Source organism: Branchiostoma lanceolatum, chromosome 5, assembly GCF_035083965.1.
Source record: "Branchiostoma lanceolatum isolate klBraLanc5 chromosome 5, klBraLanc5.hap2, whole genome shotgun sequence".
Lineage (NCBI taxonomy): Eukaryota > Metazoa > Chordata > Leptocardii > Amphioxiformes > Branchiostomatidae > Branchiostoma > Branchiostoma lanceolatum.
In genome coordinates, this window is record NC_089726.1 from 24,046,165 (window position 1) to 24,070,978 (window position 24,814).

At 37.9% G+C, this 24,814-nt stretch overlaps 1 protein-coding gene and 1 long non-coding RNA gene across 2 annotated transcripts in view; one reads left to right on the top strand and one right to left on the bottom strand.

The window, feature by feature from the left end:
- Positions 1-23,207, bottom strand: part of LOC136435789 (uncharacterized) — a 123,356-nt gene extending 100,149 nt beyond the window's left edge. Inside the window, exons 1-3 of the transcript XR_010755912.1 lie at positions 23,193-23,207; positions 22,713-22,733; positions 17,168-17,182 (exon numbers count right to left, since the gene is read on the bottom strand). The gene's annotated coding sequence lies outside the window, so the exon portion shown is untranslated. The remainder of the gene's footprint in view (positions 1-17,167; positions 17,183-22,712; positions 22,734-23,192) is intronic.
- On the top strand, positions 6,379-19,041 carry LOC136435791 (uncharacterized). Its single transcript, XR_010755913.1, has 2 exons — positions 6,379-8,250; positions 15,322-19,041. It is a non-coding gene; the product is annotated as an uncharacterized lncRNA (long non-coding RNA).
- Positions 23,208-24,814: the final 1,607 nt, after the last annotated feature.

The following is a 24,814-nucleotide window of genomic DNA, read 5'->3' on the forward strand; positions in this document are numbered from 1 at the left end:
ACTGAGGAATCATTGCCTCGTCCTTCACCACGGACATTCGGGTCTGTGCCCAGTCCATCACCCCCATGGACTGAGGAATCATTGCCTCGTCCTTCACTATGGATCACTTCCTTTCTGCTCATAGAGGTCTCCACGAAAATCACAACAATAACATATCCTTAAAGCTACGTCTCATACTCGAAGTACCAAATACTAGGATGGCTATCTACCCCCAGCTTATATAATTGGCATGCTAATAAATGTTCCTAAGATAATTGTCAAGATTTTTCCATCAGCCTCTACGTTTAGCAAATATTATCCAGGTTCATCCAAGATTCTCCTCATCTTTCTATAATTGTTTAGCTTTCTCTGTGATTCTCAATAGTTTGTCATTATGTTGTTTCATGGATCTCCGTGTTTTTTTTCTGAATCTCCAGATTTCGCACCGATTCTACAGGTTTCTACATGATTTTCTAGATTTCTCACGAATCCCATGTTTTCCATGAATTCAGAGATCACACCAGTGGATGGTGGACATAGGTTTAAGTTCTTGCTGAGAGCTATTTTGAATCCATCTTAATCCTTGAAGTAAAAAGCTTCTTCAGGCCAAAATACATGGCATTTTTATTCTAGGCAGGGCTTAAAGTGTATTATATGTTCTCTTTTGTGTTTATTTCTGTAGATAGAGCAAGTCTTGGCAATCTTTTACCGTATCCACCTCCCACCCCAGTTTGTTATCTCCATGAAAAATGGAGATATTGTTTTTGGCGTGTCTGTGTGTCTGTCTGTGTGTCTGTGTGTGTTTCCGGACTATTGTAGTCAGCATAACTCAAGAACATCTGGATTGATTAAGATAATATTTGGTATGTAAGCGGGTGTTGTGAAGCCGAAATTTAAGAGCAGCTGTCTGTAAAAACCAAGCAAAATGAGGAAAAAGTGGCCAAGTTCAAAAAATGAAATTTTCTTAGATTTTGTGTGGTGGTAGGGTCTTGGCCCAAATCTACAAAAATGGGAAAGTTTTTGGTCGGAGGTTACCAGTTGCCATGGTAACGGCCATTTTTCAAAATAGCGGATTTTCGCCTTGTGAAGGCCTCTCTCTCGCTCAAAATGGACCATCTTTGGCCTACTGTAACTCGCACAAATTAATAGAAATGTTGCTGCCTCTAACATATTATATTATCCATATCTTAACAAGAAAAACCATGTTAAGTGTTGCTCGAAATGTTTCTGCAGTGAGATGAAACAAACGTTTAAAGATGACCTGTTTTTGTGAAATTTCAAAATTGACAAAACGCCAATTTTTTTGACGTTTTTAGCAAGCAATACCTCCTTTAAGGGCAGTTCAAATTTGTTGATTTTTGGCACAGCTCTAGTTTAGACCTTTATAAATATCATATTAAAAAATAAGTCTGGGTTCTCAATGGGGCGGGCCACAGTGACCCGGAGACTAAGCCATTGTTACCATTGTAGCAGAATTTCAACTACAGAATTGAAGGTGAAATAAACATGTGCAACTTGGTGATTGAGATAAGAATGAATTTTCTTGAACGTTTTTATGGTGCAAGAAACCTGCCTGGCACTTAGAAAAGTATTTTGTAACAGTTGACTGTTGGTTGCCATGGCAACGGTCATCTTTGTTGTTAATGATGGATTTTCACATGGTTGTATTAGGAAAACATCCCTATAGCTACCTGCTGATTGCACTAGAGATATGGACATAACTTTTATATTTCCATATAGCATGGCTTTTAACGTTTCATAGACCAAAAGTTCAAGATCAAGCATTAAGATTAAGAGGGTGTACTAGGGGGTTATCAGAACCAATGAAATCAGAATTTTCATCTTGCTAAATTTTAGTCATTTTTAAGGGGCTTCCATCATTGGCAATGTTGATAAATGGTTTTACCAGAGAAACATTGAGTCAACAACTAACATTGTTTTATTGAGACACGTATAACAGGAGCCGTGACTTAAGGGTATTTATGTGTATTTTTCGTGTTTTGGGACTGATACGAAATAAGTGAGGTAATCACGTCTCACTACGGTGTGAGCTATGGCCATCTTTGTGTCGCTGTGTGAAAACCACGGATAGATGCCATGAAATGCTTACAACAATTAAAAATGTTACTTAGGGCACTACATGGGGTTTATAGGGAAACTTGGTATGGAATAAAGCTGTTTTACACATTCTTGATATTTGTTCTCTAAGACATCAATCAGTAAGTTACTTACTCAATCATTTTGTGTATTCACTATGTGGTACATAAAGACAAAGGGTCCGCATGCATTGGGGTTATCAGGACTCCACATACCAGGGGTATAGAGGGCGCAGAAGGTGCATTGCGGAACACTTCTGTTACCTATATTAAGATTGACCTCCTACGTACATCCACTGTACTGGAGAATATTGTAGACACATTTTAGTTTAATCTTTGGATAGTTTTCCCGAATTCTCCGTAGATGAATACTTTCTCAGGTATCTGTCCTAATTTTGACCTACAACTTGTAACTGTAGGTCAACCTATAGCTGAAATAGAATTTTAGGCTTTTCTTAAATCAGTGGCTTTTAGTTTCTAAAATAGTAAAAAAAAATGTTTATTGTTGATACGATACATGTAAAAAATTCTGAAGGCACTAATCACTGAGGTACTCGGATATCTGATATACAGTTTTTTTGTTTCGCCAGGCCGTGTCCCTCGAATTCATTGTGACAGAATGCATAAAAAAAGTATGCAGTATATATAGAATAATTTTATAGAAAGAAATCTTAACTTTATTAGCATAAATAGTCAAATCAAAGTATAGTCCCTGACAAAAATACAACGCCCCTCTTAAGCCCAGTTCATTAACTTTGTTTTAGTGAGCTATTGGTTAAAAGTACTACTTCGTCTTCAATTTTATGATGGTCTACCCATTATAATTTTCAAATTGTATAAACAATCTTAAAAGCAACTGTCTCCGCATCTGGATGTATCATATCAGATGCATAGCGTCCTACTACTCCCTTTTTTGTCAGTGGGTGTTGCAGAAGGTCAAATACTTTACTGTGCGCATAACTATGACATTTACCTTGTGAATATCCGTCATTAAGTATGGCCGTTTCACATTATTATATAATAATATAGATGTAAGGAAATAATGATATGTAATCATATACTTAAAAAATATTGTTTGGAGGCAAATTAGAATTAATATTTATAAGGGTATTAAGGGAAGCTATGATTTTCTGTAAGTGTATGCATTGTGTGCTGCACATATACACATTGTCCCAGTTTTTATTTGGCTTTTGTTGTGACCCATGTATGTCCATATTCTGTTAGTAGTTGTATTGGTAATTCATTTTGGAAAACCAGTAAAGATAGAAAATAAAAGAATGGCCGTTGCCATGGCAACCAGCAATCAACTGTTACAAAAAATACAAGTGCCAGGTAGGTTCCTTGCAGCATAAAGGATTAGAAAAAATCATATTATCATCTCAATTTCCAACTTGCCAATCCTGAGTAAGAACAAATTTTGAACCAATTTGGAACCTTTGAAAGACTGTTACAATGAAGAAACCTACTTTCCTAAGTAATAGGTAGGATTCTTTGTAAGATGAAAAAACGTCAAAATTCATTTTCTTTACATATGTAACAAAGCTATGGATGTTTTCCTCCTACAACAATGTGAACATCCACCATTAAGAACAAAGATGGCCGTTGCCATGGCAACCAGCAGTCAACTGTTACATAATACTTTTCTATGTGCCATGCATTCATCAACTTTGCCCATGATGGAAGAAAAAGCCCCTTAAAAATGACTAAAATTTAGCAAGATGAAAATTCTGATTTCATTGGTTCTGATAACCCCCTAGTACACCCTCTTAATCTTAATGCTTGATCTTGAACTTTTGGTCTATGAAACGCTGAAAACCATGCTATATGGAAATATAAAAGCTATGTCCATATCTCTAGTGCAATCAGCAGGTCCTAATACAACCATGTGAAAATCCATCATTAACAACAAAGATGACCGTTGCCATGGCAACCAACAGTCAACTGTTACAAAATACTTTTCTAAGTGCCAGGCAGGTTTCTTGCACCATAAAAAGGTCAAGAAAAGTCATTCTTATCTCAATCACCAAGTTGCACATGTTTATTTCACCTTCAATTCTGTAGTTGAAATTCTGCTACAATGGAAACAATGGCTTAGTCTCCGGGTCACTGTGGCCCGCCCCATTGAGAACCCAGACTTATTTTTTAATATGATATTCATAAAGGTCTAAACTAGAGCTGTGCCAAAAATCAACAAATTTGAACTGCCCTTTAAGGAGGTATTGCTTGCTAAAAACGTCAAAAAAATTGGCGTTTTGTCAATTTTGAAATTTCACAAAAACAGGTCATCTTTAAACGTTTGTTTCATCTCACTGCAAAAACATTTCGAGCAACACTTAACATGGTTTTTCTTGTTAAGATATGGATAATATAATATGTTAGAGGCAGTAATATTTCTATTAATTTGTGCGAGTTACAGTAGGCCAAAGATGGTCCATTTTGAGCGAGAGAGAGGCCTTCACAAGGCGAAAATCCGCCATTTTGAAAAATGGCCGTTACCATGGCAACTGGTAACCTCCGACCAAAAACTTTCCCATTTTTGTAGGTTTGGGCCAAGACCCTACCACCACACAAAATCTAAGAAAATTTCATTTTTTGAACTTGGCCACCTTATGCTTGGTTTTTACAGACAGCTGCTCTTAAGGTCGATTTTTGGCCCCCTGGAATGTGACCTTGGTACTGCAGCAGAACTTCAATTTTTGTATATTTTGACCTGGACGTGCTGTGGTCTTGATTTTTAGGTGGCAGATAGTTTGTGATGTAATAAATAAGTGGTGTAGGGTTAGGCCTCCTAGCAGCTTGCTCTGGAACTGCATGGGCGTTATCGTGAAAATCTTCTAAGGAAAATAACTGAACAAAGGAACAACGGATTTGCATGATATTTAGTATGCAGGTAGCATAGACAGAGATATACACAATGAAGTGCAGATTATGCTTATTGGGACTTTGTTTGCATAGCTAATGAGGAAAATCTATATTTGAAGTGTTTTCCATTATAAGACTCAAATAGATGTAACATGTAGTTTATGAAAAGTGGAGCATCAACAGATACCAATCATGCAAATAAATTCCTTATTTGCATAATTAATTCATCAAATTGGAAAATTATAGGAGTGTTAATACTGCAACATGTGTAAGTAAGATAAAGGTGTTTATGATTAAGCAGATGTTATGTAAATGTGTAAGTCATTTGCATAAATAGAATCGTTCATGGAGATATGAGGTCGCGGAACTCTTGTTTATTTTGAGTTCGACAATGTTTTTTTCATTTTATCCCTTTCTTCTCATGCGTGATCCAAGGCCTACAAATCACTAGCGGCGTTGGGTTTTCTAGTCAATCCCAACCCGTGTTTTTGTGTGAATTTCAAAGTGACTGAATCGTCATTGTGAAAGTGCTGAGAGGGCGGAGTTGGTCCAACTGTCCTGATTTCCAAGCTTGCGGCGAAGGACTAGCAGCTGGCATACAGCATACCCCGGACTTAGCCACATAGCCATGACTGGTACACAGAGGAAATAGTAAGTATTCCGTCGGCGAAATCGCAGATGAGAGTCGCAACATGGAAGGTCCGAACATGGCACCATACAGCAAAAGTGGAAAAGCGTAAGCGAGACACATCTTCTGGTGAATGACAAGAGAAGGATAGAGGGAGGAAAAACACTACTACTTTCGGGAAGAGATGATGGCATACATAGACAGGGTGTGGGCTTACTTCTGTCCAAGCAAGCAACTGCATCTCTTGATGAATGGGAGCCTCTTAATGCCAGAATTATTAGAGCCCGCTTTAGATCAGTACATGAAAATGCCTCAATACCCATTGTCTATGAACCTACAGAAGACACTGAGGACTCTGAAAAAGACATGTTTTACAACCAACTGTAGAGTTTACTAGAACGTGTCCCCGGCCATGACACTGTACTGCTGCTCGGAGACTATACTGCCTAGGTGGGGGCCAACCATACAGGCTTCTCATCTATCTGTGATGAGGACAGAGGTGGTCGGTACCCAGAATGACAATGGTGAAAGGCTCATCGGTCTGTGCAGCACTTATCAACTTGGCATAACGAGTACCTGGTTTAGAAACCTTGACATTCACATAAGAACATGTCCCCTGATAGGAAGAAAACTCATCAAATTGACGACATTTGCATAGCAGCTGGACAGAGGCAAAGTATCAGCAACTGTCGGGTTTACAGAGGTGCAGATATTGACAGTTATTGTTAGATTCAAACAACAGATGGAAAACATACTGTACAACTTCGACAAGTTAAAGTGTTGTAATGCAACAAATAAGGCATACCAGGAAGAACTGACAAACTACATGGCGGGTGTAACACCGGATACCGAAATAGAGGAAGCGTACTGCCTGTATAGGGATGCAGTAAACAAATTTTCAACAACAACAAAAATTAGAAAAACTCAAGAAACCAAATAAACATTGAATACAGAGGCGTGGGAGGCCAGAGAAGAGAAAAAGACTCTCAAGGAAGCAGCTTGCAACCGGAACATGCGTGCTAATCATTAGAGATATTTAGCACAAGCAAAGAAAATGAGAAACCTTGCTAAAAGAGACAGGCAGAACTGGCATGACGAGCTGTCGACGCAAAAAGGCAGCTAAGGCTGGTAACACTTGGGTTGTATACGAGAAAATTAAGACTCTTTCATGTACAAGAAACAGCTGCAACCAGTGAAGGATAAAGATGGAAACCTACTGACAGACTAACATAGCCACAAAAAGAGGTGGGCTGAAAATTTTTCTTCAGTCTTAAACAGACCTATCCCTGCAAACCCTCCAGTAATAATGCCAGCGGATACAGACTTGATACAATCAACGACGAACCCTTTCAGCAGAGTGGAAGTGGAAGAGGTCATTGGGAAACTAAAGACAACGAAAGTTCCAGGGATTGACAACATAACAGCAGAACAAATCAAGGCAGGGGGCTCAGCATCCACAGAATGTATCCCCTAAATATTTATCACATAGTTCTAGCAACAGGCAAAGTACCCAAAGACTGGTCTCAAGGCCATCTTCGATGAACTGTGTGAGGTTTAGTACTTGTCCGGAGCACGACCGCCCTTTTCTGAGTTCAGACTTATCACTGGTTAGTTGATCCTCAGTAGTGGGCTGGATGTGGACAATTATCGCTCATACAACTTAACGAGTATGCAGATGAGTGATATTGGTTGGTACCTTTTAGGTGACTCAGAGTCCTTGTTGGGTTTCAGTAGAGCTACCACCGTTGCACGTGGCCACATCTTGGAGACATGAGTAGCCTCGGTGCAGTTGTTGAAAATCTATTGTAACCAGTCTAAGGCCTTGTCACCGAAGTGTCTGATCATCTCTGCACTAATACCATCAAGTCCTGATGCTTTGTTGGTTTTTAGGTGTTTCAGGATAGTCGCGGGAGAAAGGGGAAAAGATTTCATCGCTTTCTTCAAGGACGCGTCTTATTACTTCTTTCATCCTTTTGATGTAGCCATGTTCCTTGTTGTGGTGTTTTCCGTTGTCTAGCAACTGTTTTGCCACTTGTTTCTGGGTCACTGCAGCAGTGCGTTGATCTGGCTCCTGGTCAGAATTCAGTTTTTGATTGTCTTCCAAGCCTTTTTACCATTGTGTGTCATATCCAAACCATCAATGGTTTCTCGCCAACGTTCCTTTTCTTGCTACACTAAGTGATCTAGTAGATTTTCTCCGAGCTCGATGTTTTCTTCGGCTGATGGGTCGATGTTGTTAGCTTTAGTGTACCTGTCGTAGGTTGCTTTGCCATTTTTTAAATGATGAAGCTGAACAGGATATAGGAGATTCTTTTTACACAACCATGTGATCTCAACTGCTGACTTTTCGATGTCTGCCAGACACCTTCTTCAGAGCTTCTGACTGGAGTACTGCTTCTCACCGCTATAAGTAGCCGATGTAGGTCAGAAGCTCTGAAGAAGACGTCTGACAGACACCGAAACGTTAGCAGGTGAGATCATATGGTTGTGTGAGAAGAATCTCCTATATCCTATATTCTACCAACCTGATGAATCTATTTTCGGAAATGAAGCTGAACACTTCAATTTACAAATTACCCTAGGTGCGCTGTGAGGCCCGCGGCCGTCCCAACTTTGATGTCGGGACAAAGTGATAACATACATGCATGACGAAACTACTGGCATTATCAACTCTTCTAAGTCATGGTGAGTGTGTTTTTTTTTTCTATATTTTCTAGCAATTAACGAAAGGGAAATTTGACAAGTTTGACAAAGTTATTACGTTAGAATGTTCCTTCTTTTTAATTCATTTCCTTTAAACAAGTTTGTAGTTTTAGAACCTCAGTAGAGCACAAAAAATGTAAAACATTTTTAAAAAGGGTTTCTATGAAAGTGCTCCATCGAATAACTTGAACAACGACGCGTTTATCATGACCTTTAGTTAAGTAATTAAAATGTTCAAAATATCTAATTCCACTTTTAAATATTTTAAATATATATTCAAACAAAAATTCCTTTACAAACTTTCGGTTCACAATGCATATTTTGTCGATAACTAAAAAAAGTCTGAACTGTTCAACAATTACGGTTTACGATGTGGATTTTTACAACTTTTAATCATCCCTTCCTGGACGTCCAAGAAAAATGCATCGCGACAATGCTGAAATTAAGCCCGAAAGAAGAAACCCCTAAAACACATCTAAAAAAAACACTCAAGATACAAAGTGTATGTAACCAATTTCAGCTATGTTTGAAAATACATTTTGTTCTCTTTTTTACATGGTTATATGTCAGAAAACTTTTATATAAAAATGTATATTTCTAAAATTGCTCTTAAACTGTTAAACAGTGTCAGTTCTCTATTTGAATATTTAAAACTTCCTAGAATAAAGAAGCTGAACAGACCAATTGGCACTGTTTAGCAGCTTTACGTAACAGTATAAAATATGCTTGCTTGAACTATATGTTCTAAAAAAAAAGTTTTAAAAAGTCAGTTGGCAATGAGGTGTTAAGTATTTTTCTTCAATAGAATTCAAGTTTATTTTTGCCGGCTTGAATGAATAAATATTGTAACACTTATTATTTTCTATACAAAGGACAACCAGAGTTCCACGGCCCCATACCTTCGCCGACTGATGTATTGCCTTTTCCAGTGGCATATCATAAACGCTGTCAATATATTATGCAAATTAGAACCTCATTTGCATGGATTATGTCAGTTGATCATCTTCTCTACCCAAATATATAAGTATGAAAGTCTAAGCTTAGCAAAGAAGGTAATTGTAGCATACCCTTATAAATGATGTAAATGTCATCTATGTTTGATAATGTCTACATCTACTTCCAAATGCTGCAAAAATTATATCCCCATCATTTACCATAATGGCTTTATGTAATTAAGGTATTCATTCGCAATTTCGCATAATTGATATCTATCGATATTACTCTCCTCTCTGTTAAATATGTCACGTGTTTCAAAGTCCTATAATTGAATCCAACTAATCTATAAACTTACCCCATCAGGTATTTTATTTTATTTGTTTCTGTATTCTTTTATTTCTGTATTCTTTTACTAGGGTAGCTCCCTCAGTGGCTTGGCACTGATTTTCAGGGAGGCCCTAGATACACATATATACACTGATATTTACATAACATATTTGTGCGTCATTACAAAATCATATCCAAACTCATAGTCCATATCGTGACAGGTCGTAAGGATTGGAGGTCAGGGGTCACACAATTCTTTTGCACAGTGTTTTGAATGATTGTATGGATGAAGCATTTTTAACATATACCGGTAGTGTATTCCAGTTCTCTGCCCCCTGTATGTAAATGTACGTTTCCCAGATTCCAGTATGAAAAGTAGCTAGCGATAAGCATAATTAGCATATTATCTTGTCAATCACCACTCAAGCTGTCTACACACCAAATATCATAACGATCTGTCAATATCTTCTTATTCCCTTTCAAAATTTCAAACAAAATCGGCTCCAGCAGTTCCAAATGCAGTTCCAATGACTTACAATCCAGCAAGACATTCTCGAGTTTTCGTGTTCACACACACACGTAAACACATACACACGCAAACACACACAAACACACGTACATACACACACACACACGTAAACACACACGTAAACACACACACACACAACACACACAACACACACGAACGCTGAAAAAAACATAACCTTCTCGGCGAAGGTATCAATGTTTGCACAAGGGTGTACGAACTTCTCTCACCTTACGGCAACTAGTAGACAGAGTATCCAAAGCCATTGTCAAAAAACAATATCAGATAGGAATTAGACTTATTTAGACCTTTTGATGTAGAAAATAATACCATACCATCAATATTTCAACGCTGTCACCGTCAATGCATCTAACTGGCTTTAAATTACCCGAATAACAGAAAAACAAGTGTGACTCTGAATGGAACCAAATCTGCTCTAGATATGTTAAATGTTTATTACACCAGGGACAACGTTTGGGCCCTCTACCATTATTGATTAACATCGATTGATCTGGCAGAAGTTTCTTCAATGCTTAATTTGCTAATCAGAAATCGTGTAAAATAGGAGCATACTTTTAAGCAAATAAACCATCAATGAATATCTTAAGGCAAATTTTAGGGAGTGGAGTAGTAACATGTTAACTTGAAAAGACCACCCGACTTTATTTTGTAAATTATTATTAACTTCTACCCAATCATTATACCCGACAAAGAGGTTACTCCATATTTCTCTTTTTCGCACAACCTTTGCAGTCTTCCGTTAATTAAAATAGAGTCACAATCTTAAAAAGTCTGTAGAACTACACCCCTTCTATTTTCTTATGTCTAAAAGTGTCATTGAAACCAATCTCGTAAGCTAAACTTGTTTCAAGTAATTGCGTCATTTGTTCAGTATTTATCTTTATTTATTTCATTATTTGATCATCCTTAATACATCGTTATTACTTCCTATGAATTACTTGACTATAGCCAATTTCCTATGACTTACTTGACTATCTATATATTTTATAGCCATTTTATAATGTCCTTCTGAGAACTGTGACTATGAAAAAATGAACGGTAGCTTACCGTTAATAATCCAGTGTTTCCATCCAATCTGATCAAATATGATTAGGTCAGGACATCATTGACCCCGTACCCCTACTGTTGTTACGCAATTGTGTTTATTGGTATAAATCTTTCAAACGTAGTTCAAAATTGTAAATGAGCTAATTGGCTAACGTTGTAAACCGTTCAACCGTAACTCATCATAATAAATGAAAAAGCAGTCAGAGTACAAGTATTTCCAGATACGTTCCTCATCGGAAATCGACCAAGCAAGACTGATAAAAATCTACGTTCATTTAGATACATTTACTTTAAATGACCTCTTATCTAACCTGTTAACCCTTGCTTGAAAACTTGTATGAAACTAATTTTAACCCGCTGATATCTACAATAAAGAAATGTTACAGTCGAGTCATGTTCGAATGCTCTTCTTAGAACTGTGACTATGAAACATCAATGGTAGCTTTCCGTTGACAATCCGGTGTTTCCAGCGAATCTGAATTAAATGTAACTTGGTTAGTACATCTTAAACCCCCCTGTTGTTACTTATTTGTGTTCATCTGTATATATCGTACAGAATTAGCTCAACATCGTTAATGAACGAAGCGGTACCGTTATGGATTGTTGAAGCGTAACTCATCATCTCAAAAACAACAAAGCAGAGTACAAGTGTCCCCAGATTTAGTTCAACATTGTAAATTGAACAAGCAGAACACTTGAAAAATCTAGGTACATTTAGCGCATGCCCTTTTTCGCTCACACTATTCGAAACTTTAAAGATACCTACGTATCTCGGTGAAGACTATATTTGTGATTTTGCGATTTGCTCTAATCAAATTGTAGGATAACAACTCACCTCAAAAAAAAGGTATTCCAAACTGTGAAACAAGCGCAACAGTTTGTTACGTGACGATGTGCAGAAAGACTACTGAAAAGTGACAGATGGTGACCTTTAGCGTTTATGCAACCGACCGTCCTAAAAGTATGCCACGTTATTCAAGCATTAAGAATACCTAAGTTAACTTCTCACAAAATGGCTGACATAGTCACATTGCTTTGTGTTCAAAAACCTAGTCGAGAAAAGGAAATAAAACGTATTCTTCCATAAGATGACATCAGTAGGTTTCAAATGGGCTTGAAATTTTAAGACAAAGTGTCCAAAGGTTTAAAATGGGGTCACACCAACTGTCTGAATAATACTGTGATTATGATAATTTATCCTTGAGGAAAGGTGTGTGCACATTGACATTTCGCGATAGCACCGATCACCTACAGAGCGCGTGTGGCATGAGCTGTAAACTACAGAAAGAGATACGCAAAATACTATTTCCATTACTACCTATGTTTTGCTAAGTACAAACGCGCAACATGTTATGGAGGGAACATCTACCAATCAGTTCTCCGTGGCACAAAAGAACGTCCATCATCTGATAAGATATCTTTAATCACGCTTACAAATCAGCACAGGTGGCTGTTTCTCACGGCAGAATAGGTCGTCCTTTGTCTGCTAAGATCTCTTTAATTATACACCTGGCGCCATGACGCCGACGAAGGACATATGGCTTTTGTTCTTGCCAGAAAACAGAGAGTTCCGCCTACGGCGAGGTCGCTTTAATCACACGCTTGGAGCCAGACGCTAATAAATCATCCCAGGTCGCAGTTTCCAATGACACAAAATATCCCTGTCCCTGTCATTAAATGAAGGCCAGCTCGGATAAACAACGTTTCTTCACATCTAATGGATACGTTAAGCAGGCAATTATAGACAAACTCCTTGCTGACAAAGGTTTAGTCAATTATTGCACAGAATCCCAACTATACATCTTAGATATCCTTAGTTGTAAGTACCAGTTTGTTTTTACCTTAGGTGGACACAAGAACACTTGATTGTCAAATTATGTTCGCAAACAAGCTGACGACAAATTCCACAAAAAAATGACCTACATATGGGTCTCCATCATGACATATATTGAAATTATCCTGTGTCATCTCGAGCATTACCGACAGAGATGACAATGATTAGCCAGAAAACCTGAACATATGCCTTTCAGAAACTCATTGCCATGGCAACACGAAAAATCATGAACTTACGTAAGTATTATGACATTGTTGCCAAGAAGATTTTAGCAGAAGCCATTAAGTTAGGCGGCTCTAGCACAGGCAGTTCAGGAGTTAAACGACACGAAAGTTGGTGCGGGCCTCAAAGACCCCTCCGGTTTTAATAGGGTTAAGACAACATACAAAAGGAGAAATGAAGAAAATGTACCAAATTGAAGTCGAAATCTCATGGCAGACATCGGTCAAGTTCGAATTGAACGACACTGTAAAAACAAAAAAAAGCTACCTGATTCAAATCTGTATTTTGTTTTCCCCTGAATTGAGCTCACTGTAATCATATTTTATCGTAGCAATGCTATTTGCATCACATACAATGGTACGGTGCTAGTGTTTCGTTCACTACTACAGACAAAAAGTCTGTCGCCCGTCAAGAGCACTGTTTACCAGTATGTATCGCAGTAGCTACGTACGCAAGATTCATGGAAATGTTATCAACAATGTCGTACTAGCCTTGGGGTAGCTGCGCAAGCCAAACATAGAAAGTGGGACCTACATACAGTATTGAAAGTATAGATTTTACGAAAGTGACAGAAGAAGTAAATGAAGACGCTTCATTTGCAAACCCGAAATCCGCATGAGTTTTAGTGTATTCCGAGGATTGTCAAAAGACATGTTCAACATTGTATGCACTTTGTAAGGATCGTATGTATTCCACGTAATGGATCGTATGTATTCCGTACGGATCGTATGTATCTACTTAATGGATCGTATGTATTCCGTAAGGATCGTATGTTTCTAAAAATGGATCGTATGTATTCCGTAAAATTCGTATGTATTCCGTAAAATTCGTATGTATTCCGTAAAATTTGTATGTATTCCGTAAAATTCGTATGTATTCCGTAAAATTCGTATGTATGCTTTGGCACCCCTGCCCTAGCCTTTCCTTCAACCAGAGTTTTATTAGCCTCTTCATATTCCTCTTGTTCGAACGGGCCCTCCTTGATGTCAAGCTCCTCGAATACAGTAGGAATTTCCTCGTCTTCATCGGTGATGCTAGGGGGATCTCCAAGGAGATTTTTGAAGTGGTTGTACCAGTTCTCCATCCTTTCTTCCTGTGTACTTCCTTCCAGCTGTCCCTTCCTAGTTGTCTTTCTATCAGTGATGTCGTTAATGAGTTTCCAGCTCTGTCAATGCTTGCAGTTCAGATGGGCCTTCTCCACTTCTCCGATCTTGCTGCTGAGTTCTTCCTCTTTCACAGTAATATAGGCTGCTTTTAACTTCTTTTTGGCCTGGCTATACTCTTGTCTGTTCACTTCGGTTGTGTTCTCCTTGTATTGATCATACGTGTTATTCAGCTCGTGTCTAGCCTTTGCCACCCTCGGGTCCTCTGAATGCCTTGTCTTTCTTATCATCTTCTTTAGTGGGACCACCTTCTCTGCAGCCTCCTGTGTTTGTTTTGATGAACCTCTCATACCTGCCTGTAGCAGATTCCTGAAGTTCCTGTAGCGGTTAAAACCTATTATGTACCTCGACCGTGTACTGTTCTTGTAAGACTCTGCTGTTCTTGAACAGGTTCCAGTCATATTGCCCTTTCCTTGGCTCCGTTTTCTTCTCACGCAGACTCAGTCTTACCCTGGCAACTACAATTCTGTGGTCTGGACCAACACTTGCGAAAGCAGGAGAAACCAGGAGAAACCAGGAGAATATAGGAGAATGCAGGAGAATATAGGAGAATGGAGGAGAATCTTGAAGTATGCAGGAGAATATAGGAGAAACCAGGAGAATATAGTACAAAGCAGGATAATATAGGATAAACCAGGAGAATATTGTAGAAACCAGTAGAATATAGAATAAACCAGGAGAATAGAGGAGAAACCAGAAGAATATTGGAGTAACTAGGAGAAACCAGGAGATACCAGGAGAATATAGGAAAATGCAGGAGAATATAGTACAAAGCAGGAGAATGCAGCAGCAAGCAGGAGAATATAGGAGAAGGCAGGAGAATGCAGGCGAAAGCGGTAGAATGCAGGAGAATGTAGGAAAAGCAGGATAATATAGGAGAATGCAGGAGAATACAGGAGAAGCAGGGAATATAGGAGAAAGCCACTAGAAAACTCTATACTATGTGCCAATTACCACCTAATCTCTCATGCCCACAGGTCCCATTCTAAAGCGCATGGAGATCACCCTGCGGGCGAGGGAACATCCCCAACCTGACTAACATTGTAGCCAACAAAAAGATGGCCTGCTCCGCCCTCCTAAAACAAGTGGCATCATCTGCCAGTACATCCTGACCTGGTGTTACCAACTGCCCCGCATGCCTGTCATCGATGTACTGCGTAGAGGGGACCCCTACTCGTCTGACATAACCTGTCACCGCAAGACCCAAAGTGTTATAAATTTGTATTCCTTTCGAAAATGTTGCAACATAGATTCATCATTTGTTCCTACATGTTCCAACTTATTATCTGAAAATCCTCTTGAAGACATGGTATTGACTCTATCAGCCAAATGTTCCTATTTTACTTATACTTGTTGTTCTATACACGTTTCGATATACAAAGAACATCAGCCAGCATAAACAAAAGAATATCAAGAAAACCGTATACTTGGATTGCATTTGACCTATCAGACGCTTTCTTAACTTTTAAGTCATAATGTAACCCATATGGAGTCCAAGATTTTTCTCTATTTGTCTGTATCAGTACAAAGCAAACTAAAAAACGCTGACTGTAATTCCGCGCCTCGTTATTTTGGCCCCATTTTTAAATGAGTTAACTTTTAACTGAAAGACCTTCCCGCATACCAAATATCAAGATATGTCGGATTTGAACATTCATAAGCTACAAGTGGTGCAGAATATTAGAGCCTGTAGAATGTTGTTGAAATGTGCAATAGACACACCTGTTATACATATGGATACAGATATGAGGTGCCCACGGTAAGAGAAAGGTTTGCTCTCAGTACTTTTAACTTTTTTAAGGAATACTTGTCAGCCATGAAACAAAACAAAAAACTACAGTTCTATTAACCAGTCATTCACCAGTTATTCGTGAATTAAGCTAGCAATTTGTATATATATATATATTATGATTATGTATACATTTTCTTTTAATCTTGCTCTGTATATATTTCTGTATTTGTATGTATTAGCGTTTAACCCTTTAAGACGACTATTCTAAAACGGTATCGCAATAAACCAAAAAAAATAAGACAATCGATTCAGGCTAGGTAAGTGTAGAAATGGTTGATCTAAGTTTACTGTTGCCTCGACTCCTGGGTATGTGGCGTTATTTTGTTTATCATGAATACTGTACTTACCTGGGCAGAATAATCGACTTTCCCTGAGTCACATAACGCAAGCCCGCTGTCAACAAAAGTGAAAGACGCCAGGTGGTCTATGTTCGGACACATTCTGAGAATGCCGACTGACACACCTGCACAACAGGCTTTAGACTTTGCCCTGATAGGATGCAACAGATATAGTTACAGAAAAGGAAGACACTGCAAAAACTTACTGAGCCTACTGAGGGCAGACCTAAAGGAAAGAGGTCAAGGACCGTTGCGGTCAGAAACAAACTTACGGGAGCTAAGGAAGCTCGCAGCGAATCGGACAAAGTGGAAGGGACTAAAGGAAAACTGATTGCGGCTGCAGGATGTTTCAACTACTGCAGCAGCAGAAAACAGTGAACTACTACTACATAAGTATTCCTATCACTGAAGAAAAAGCTCCTAGTCTCCACATGTCCTCATTCTGAATATTCCGTAACGCATAGACCGTATCAACTACAGTTTTTAATGTATAGATAGACAGGGAACGATCGCGAATTGGGGAAAATTACGATCAACATAATGGGTTGGTGGAAAGGGTGGTACTACAGCAAAAACGATAGATATCGTCATTAATTGGAGTATGGGGTGGGAAAAACTATCCAACGAAGGAACAACCTTACCATAACCGAACCGAGTGGTCTAACGTAGTACTGGAAAGCTCTTTCCATCAACCCCAACACGATCTACCTAACAACATTCCTGAATATTAATGATGCGTGATCCCTGTCAAAGCGGGTATTCTCGAGGCCATTTTACTGTATTTCATTAGCTGGGGGCACAAGCCGGAGATTGAAAAGTCTAGCCACAGCTTTACACCCAATACCGGCCCCATCATGCCTGTGCTGAAATTGGACAAATACTAGTTTTCCTAACTGATACAGGAATCTTGCTGTGTTATTAAGCAGGTTGTTCACAAAACCCCTTTCTTGGTATACATGAGAAGCTGCGTGGGATCGGCTACAAAAACAATATGATAACTGACGTGATAACAATCAAGTACCTAAAGACGGAGGGTTTTATTTTCAGACATATAAATGAGAAATTCCCATACTTTGAATATCTAAACGCAACGGATAATTTCTTATTTTGTTGCGCCTAGACAACCCTTGTACAAGAAACATTATCTGTTCATAAATCTACACATGTACAAAGAAGCGAGAAGAAGTTGACTGTACTGGATTAGCTTTGCTTATCACTTTCGTTTACCACGTAACGTTATGTTTGGCTATGTACTGTATTTATTTAACTGTGTATGTCACTTACGTGTTAGTTAGGTCTATGTTAAACGACCTGTATCTAGCCCTTTGGGGCACGAATGTACAATAAAGGTCTTCATTCATTCATTACAAGAAAATGACTTAATAAAAATGGTCAAATTTGATGTAATTCAGTTTCGAACTCCTGGTTCGAACGATGGGACCCAGGCGGCCCTCTTTGTTCACCACGCTGGGGATCAGACAAAGATTGCAAAGTTCAACTGGAGTTTGGGAAAGTTCATAAACATAACTGCTCAAGCCTTGCCGCCGTAAAAAAGACTTTCTGAAACCATTAAAAAAGACTGACTTTATTAAGAAACCAGAGAAAGTGGGATTAACGCCACCGCGCGCTGCCTCCGAGATGTCTCCACGCATGCCTCCGAGATGTGTCCCAGATGTGTCGCTACAGGCTTTCGTACTTTTCATCCACCCAAACAATATCTACCTACCAACATTCCTGAATATTAATGATGCGTGAAACCTGTCAAACGGGTATAGACGAAGCATTTTACTATGATTTATAGGCTGGGGGCACAAGTCGGGGTGTTATCCGTTTTTTTAAGAGATGACTGTTGTCCACCAGCCCAATACCGGCCCCATCCTGTATGTGCCCGTCTGGCTACAATATGACAAAGACTCCTAACTGATACAATCTAGCCGTGTTATAAAAGTGGATTGTATACTATGCTGGCATCGCCATACCTAATGGCAGGTCAGTGGGTTTCATAGGAGCCCAAAATATACATTTTTGAATGAATTGCCCAAAATCCAAAAATAAATCATTTCAGGTACGTAGTGAACGCAAAAGGTGTAAATGAGGTTTTGTGAACATGTGTTTTTCGGTACGAACTTTCAAGTCATTTGGTCCAAAGTGGTAAAGTGTCCAAAATTTACATTTTTTTGTCAGAAATAGAGAAAGCATTAAAACGTATTGGAATTGGTCTTAATGAGTGCATTAAATTTTATAGGCATATGTCCTATGCATCCCTGTTGACCATTAATTTTACTAATGAGTTAAATTTATAATTTATATGATGCATGGTGTTGCATCAAATTGTATTTTCTTTTCTTTTCTTGAAAAAGAGATTCCAGATAATCCAGCTGTACAAAAGGTTTCATAAACTCTCCACCTCACTTGACGCCAGCAGCGTGTGGTTATAATCAGTGTTGCTCTATAATGAATGGAGATCTTTATTGTACAGTTTTGCCCCATTGGGTTTTTTAGCAAAGGTTACATGTTACCAACCATGTACATATCCATGTGTATATATAAACATTTAGTATACTCTAGTATTTTCGACTCCCTCTCGCTTCTTGGTGATTATATAAATGTAGGAGGCCGTATGATTGTTACGTCTTGGGGGTACACGTACGCGGGCGTGCAACAAGGAAGCATCCTGGGCCCTCTGTTATTCCTGATATATATAAATGACATCAATGATTTACCGTGCAAGTCGATCTGGTTCGGCCTAAGCTGGAATATGCCTCCATTCTCTTTAGTAATATAAGTGTTGCAGCCTCTAGGGAACTCCAACGTGTGCAATACCACGCAAGTCAATTCAATTCAATCTTTATTGGAACAAACTGGCTGACACAAAAGTCTGAATTGTGATATTCTCACAAAATGTACAGTTTCTATCAGAGATTTGTCATTATCTTCGACGAGAAGATTATGTTTTCCGTTACTCCAGCTGTTAGGTGGGTCTGTATGTATGTCACGAGCATAACTCGAGAAACCTTTGATGGATCTTCATGATTTTTTGAAGGCAATTGTAGCATATCCTTATAAATGATGTAAATGCCATCTATGTTTGATAATGTCAACATCTACTTCCTCATGCCGTATCCCCATCATTTACCATAATGGCTTTATAGTAGAGTCCATTCCGAGTCATCGCAAGGGTTGTTATTGTCATAATTTACAACTGTTTTTTTAATTCTTTGTTATTATTTTCCTAGGAGATTTCAGACTTTGGAAATATTATGACTGTCATTTGTACTTTATAATTATTTGCCTGGTTGTGTTAAACTTTGAAAATATTAATATAATATGATATTTCTAATAGTTTCTAAATAATGGTTACAGCATTCTACTATTTTCTACCATTTTTTTACAATTATTTGTAACATTGTATAAATGTGTCAATGGGCTGTAAAAAAGCAATTCACACATCATGCTTGGGCACCATGCCTAGATGGCTTGCACAAAAGACCTAACAGTTTCCAGCAGTGACATATAAAAATACACAGAGGTAGACAATATGGCTGGATTAGCACCTAATTTTATGGGGGCAATCACCCCAATCCAAGCCTTGTCTATATTTCTCTTTATTTTGAAATTCAGAAGAATCACATAATTTTAGATATTTGCAAATTATTCTAAATAAAGATATTTTTGTGCAGTCTCTTTCAAAATGTTTCTAAATCATCTAATTAGATTCAAATTAATTCCAAAACTTGTATTGAATTTTTTGGAAAAAAATAGAATCATTGCGACCTAGATATTCTTTTATTCAAATTTATTTAAACTAATTACAAATATCATGTAAAACCCTTGTGGTGACTTGGAAGGAAATATTTTCCAGTGATTTTGTGAATTAGGTATTTATTCGCAATTTCGCATAATTGATATCTATTCTCTGTTTCGATTGTCACTTGTTTGAAAGTCCTATAATGGAATCCAACTTATTTATAAAGTTACCTCATTAGGTATGAAAAGTAGCTACCAACTAGCATAATTAGCATTCGATCATGTCAATCAACACTCAAGCTATCTACACAACAAATATATCTACGATCTGTCAATACCTTCTTGAGTTATTCCCCTTCAAATTTTCAAACAAAGACGGCTCCTGCAGTTCCAAATGCAGTTCTAGTGACGTACAATCCAGCTAGGCATTTTCGAGTTTTCGTGTTCCCACACACACTGCATATCGCAACTAGTAGACAGAGTATCTACAGCCATTGTCAAAAACAATATCAGATAGAAATGAGACTTATTTAGACTTTTTAATAAATAATACCATACTATCAATATTTTAACGCTGTAACCGTCATTCATTACATCTAAATGGCTCTAAATTACCTGAATAACAGAAAATGATAGGTGACTCTGAATGGAACCAAATCTGCTCTAGATATGTTAAATATTTATTACACTAGGGACAACGTTTGGGCCCTCTACCATTATTGATTAACATCAATGATCTGGCAGAAGTTTCTTCAATGCTTAATTTGAAAATCAGAAATCGTGTAAAATAAGAACAATTTTTTAAGCAAATAAACCATCAATAAACATCTAAAGACAATTTTAAGGGAGCGGGGTAGTAACATATTAACTTTAAAAGACCACCGACTTTATTTTGTAAATCATGATTAACTTTTACCTAACAATCATACCCGACAAAGAAGTAACTCAAGATTTCTCTTGTTCGCACAACCTTTGCAGTCACCCGTTAATAAAAGATGAATCACAGTTTAGACAAACACACTACACCCCTTGTGTTTTCTTATGTCTAAAAGTGTCATTAGAATCAATCTCGTAAGCCACACTCGTTTCAAGTAATCACGTCATTTGTTCAATATCTATCTTTATTTATTTCATTATTTAATCATTATTACATCGTTATTACTTCCTATGTATTATTTGAAGAACGTTCTTATCATCTTTCTATCGGTAATCAAGACTATAACCAATTTGAACAAGTAAATAGGAGGTGTTCCCAGAAAAAGCTACATACAAGTTTCCCTGCAGACGCACCTGCTTTAAAACTTTTTATCGTATTGTGTCATTCTTAGTTGTGTAGATCAACACATTGAAAATATATAATGATAACTGTTATTATGAGTAAGCAAGTAAGCATTATAATTACTATAAAGGGAGACTAGATCACCACAGTATATGTCGCAATGTGTAGCGATGTTTACAAAATCTACTTCAAAGAAATGACGGTGATACTTTTGACTTTATAGGCTTTTTAAGTTAGCAACTTATCACCTCTTATTTCACCTGTTTATCTTTCATTGCAAATTGGATCAGATAGGTTTAACCCCACTGATTTTTACAGTCTAAAGATGTTATAGCCATTTCATAATGTCCTTCTTAGAACTGTGACTATGAAAAAAGAATGGTAGCTTATTAACAATCCGGTGTTTCCATCCAATCTTATCACATATGATTAGGTTAGGACATCATTGACCCCCTGCCCCTACTGTTGTTACGCAATTGTGTTTATTGGTATAAATCTTTAAAACGTAGCTCAAAATTGTAAATAAGTGAATCGGTTACCGTTATAAACCGTGTAACAGTCATCATCTTAAATAAAAAAAAAGAAGAAACAGTCATAGTACAAGTATTTCCAGATTAGCCCGTCATCGGAAATCGACCAAGCAAGAAAACTACGTTCATTTGGATACATTTACTTTAAATGACCTCTTATCAAACCTGTTTACCATTGCTTGTAAATTTGTATGAAACTAGTTTTAACCCGCTGATTTTTACAATAAAGAAATGTTACAGTCATGTTCGAATGCTCTTCTTAGAACTGTGAAAATGAAAAATCAATGGTAGCCTACCGTTGACAATCCGGTGTTTCCATCCAATCTGATCAAATGTAATTTGGTTTAACTTAGTACACCCCCCCTGTTGTTACTTATATTTGTTCGTCTGTATATATCGTTCAGAATAAGCTCAACATCGTAAATGAACGAAGCGGTACCGTTATGGATTGTTGAAACGTAACTCATCATCTAAAAATCAACAAAGCAGAGTACAAGTGTCCCCAGGTTTACTTTATCATTGTAAATCGAACAAGCAGAACACTGGAAAAATCTAGCTACATTTAGCGCAGCCTTAATACGCTCACATTATTAGATACTTTGAAGATACCTACGTATCTCGGTACAGACTATATTTGTGATTTTGCGTTTTACTCTAATCGAATTGTAGGAGAACAACTCACCTCAAAAAAAGGTATTCCAAACTGTGAAACAAGCGCAACAGTTTGTTAGGTGACAATGTGCAGAAAGACTACTATAAAGTGACAGTTGGTGACCTTTAGCGTTTATGCAACCGACCGTCCTAAAAGTATGCCACGTTATTCAAGCATTAAGAATACCTAAGTTATCTGCTCACAAAATGACTGACATAGTCACATTGCTTTATGTTCAAAAATCTACTCAAGAAATTGAAATAAAACGTATTCTTCCATAAGATGATATCAGTAGGTTTCAAACAGGAATGAAATTTTAAGACAAAGTGTCCAAAGGTTTAAAATGGGGTCACACCAACTGTCTGAATAATACTGTGATTATGATAATTTATCCTTGAGGAAAGGTGTGTGCACATTGGCATTTCACGATAGCACCGATCACCTATAGAGCGCGTGTGGCATGACCTGTAAACTACAAAAAGAGATACGCAAAATACTATTAGTAAGTACCTATGTTTTGCTAAGTACAAACGCGCAACATGTTGTCGAGGGCACATCTACCAATCAATTCTCCGTGGCACAAAAGAACGTCCATCATCTGACAAGATGTCTTTCATCACGCCGACAAATCAGCACAGGTGGCTGTTTCTCACGGCAGAATAGGTCGTCCTTTGTCCGATAAGATTTCTCTAATTACACACCTGGCGCCATGACGCCGACAAAGGACATATGGCTTTTGTTCTTGCCAGAAAAGAGAGAGTTCCGCCTACAGCGAGGTCGCTTTAATCACACGCTTGGAGCCAGACGCTAATAAATCATCCTAGGTCGCAGTTTCCAATGGCACAAAAGAGCTGTCCCTGTCATTGAGTGAAGGCCACCTCGGATAAACAACGTTTCTTCACATCTGATGAATATATTAAGCAGGCAATTATGGACAAACTTTTTGCTGTGACAGAAGTTTAGACAATTATTGCACAGAATCCCAACTATACATCTTAGATATCCTTAGTTGTAAGTACCAGTTTGTCTTTACCTTAGGTGGACACAAAAACACTTGACTGTATAATTATGTTCGCAAACAAGCTGACGACCCGTGCCACAAAAAAATTGACCTATATTTGGGTCTCCATCATAACATATATTGAAATTAATTTTTGTCATCTCGAGCATTACCGACAGAGATGACAATGATTAGCAAGAAAACCTGAACATATGCCTTTCAGAAACTCATTGCCATGGCAACACGAAAAATCATGAACTTACCTAAGTATTATGACATTGTTGCCAAGAAGATTTTAGCAGAAGCCATTAAGTTAGGTGGCTCTAGCACAGGCGGTTCAGGAGTTATACGGCACGAATGTTGGTGTGGGCCTCAAAGGCCCCCTCGTGTTTGAATAGGGTTAAGACAACAAACAAAAGGAGAAATGAAGAGAAGAGGAAATTCACCAAATTGAAGTCGAAATCTTATGGCAGACATCGGTCAAGTTCGAGTTGAACGACACTGTAAAACCAAAAAAGGTACCTGATTCAAATCTGTATTTTGTTTTCCCTGAATTGAGCTCACTGTAATCAGATTTTAGCGTAGCAAAGCTACTTGCATCACATACAATGGTACTGTGCTTGTGTTTCGTTCACTACTACAGACATGAAATGTAGTATTTAACGCAGTAGCTACGTACGCAAGATTCATGGAAATGTTATCAACAATGTCGTACTAGCCTTGCGGTAGTTGCGCAAGCCAAACATAGAAAGTGGGACCTACATAAAGTATTGATCATGAGAGTATAGATTTTACGAAAGTAACAGAAGAATAAAATGAACACGCTTCATTTGCAAACCCGAAACGTGCATGGGTTTAAGTGCATAGAAAGACATGTTCAACATTGTATGCCTTTTTTAAAAATTCTGTTATGCTGTTTATGATCCTATAATTGAATTTCGTCTCATTAAAAAGAATTCGAAACAAGAGATAAGTACGCATTTTGATAATGGAAGAGAACGAAATAAATCAAACGAAATCAACAAAATATGTTCCTGAGACGACCATTTGTGGTATGAAATATTTAAGTATTACACGTTGTAGTGAATCGTCTGTTTTTCTCTCAGACAAAGACACAGAACGCTCAGTGCAA